The sequence below is a fragment of the Schistocerca cancellata genome, chromosome 3 (assembly GCF_023864275.1).
Source record: "Schistocerca cancellata isolate TAMUIC-IGC-003103 chromosome 3, iqSchCanc2.1, whole genome shotgun sequence".
Taxonomy (NCBI): Eukaryota; Metazoa; Arthropoda; class Insecta; order Orthoptera; family Acrididae; genus Schistocerca; species Schistocerca cancellata.
In genome coordinates, this window is record NC_064628.1 from 937,037,631 (window position 1) to 937,039,128 (window position 1,498).

The window sequence follows — 1,498 nt, forward strand, 5'->3', positions numbered from 1 at the left end:
CAAGTCTACACAAGTCTACACAAGTCTACACAAGTCTACACAAGTCTACACAAGTCTACACAAGTCTACACAAGTCTACACAAGTCTACACAAGTCTACACAAGTCTACACAAGTCTACACAAGTCTACACAAGTCTACACAAGTCTACACAAGTCTACACAAGTCTACACAAGTCTACACAAGTCTACACAAGTCTACACAAGTCTACACAAGTCTACACAAGTCTACACAAGTCTACACAAGTCTACACAAGTCTACACAAGTCTACACAAGTCTACACAAGTCTACACAAGTCTACACAAGTCTACACAAGTCTACACAAGTCTACACAAGTCTACACAAGTCTACACAAGTCTACACAAGTCTACACAAGTCTACACAAGTCTACACAAGTCTACACAAGTCTACACAAGTCTACACAAGTCTACACAAGTCTACACAAGTCTACACAAGTCTACACAAGTCTACACAAGTCTACACAAGTCTACACAAGTCTACACAAGTCTACACAAGTCTACACAAGTCTACACAAGTCTACACAAGTCTACACAAGTCTACACAAGTCTACACAAGTCTACACAAGTCTACACAAGTCTACACAAGTCTACACAAGTCTACACAAGTCTACACAAGTCTACACAAGTCTACACAAGTCTACACAAGTCTACACAAGTCTACACAAGTCTACACAAGTCTACACAAGTCTACACAAGTCTACACAAGTCTACACAAGTCTACACAAGTCTACACAAGTCTACACAAGTCTACACAAGTCTACACAAGTCTACACAAGTCTACACAAGTCTACACAAGTCTACACAAGTCTACACAAGTCTACACAAGTCTACACAAGTCTACACAAGTCTACACAAGTCTACACAAGTCTACACAAGTCTACACAAGTCTACACAAGTCTACACAAGTCTACACAAGTCTACACAAGTCTACACAAGTCTACACAAGTCTACACAAGTCTACACAAGTCTACACAAGTCTACACAAGTCTACACAAGTCTACACAAGTCTACACAAGTCTACACAAGTCTACACAAGTCTACACAAGTCTACACAAGTCTACACAAGTCTACACAAGTCTACACAAGTCTACACAAGTCTACACAAGTCTACACAAGTCTACACAAGTCTACACAAGTCTACACAAGTCTACACAAGTCTACACAAGTCTACACAAGTCTACACAAGTCTACACAAGTCTACACAAGTCTACACAAGTCTACACAAGTCTACACAAGTCTACACAAGTCTACACAAGTCTACACAAGTCTACACAAGTCTACACAAGTCTACACAAGTCTACACAAGTCTACACAAGTCTACACAAGTCTACACAAGTCTACACAAGTCTACACAAGTCTACACAAGTCTACACAAGTCTACACAAGTCTACACAAGTCTACACAAGTCTACACAAGTCTACACAAGTCTACACAAGTCTACACAAGTCTACACAAGTCTACACAAGTCTACACAAGTCTA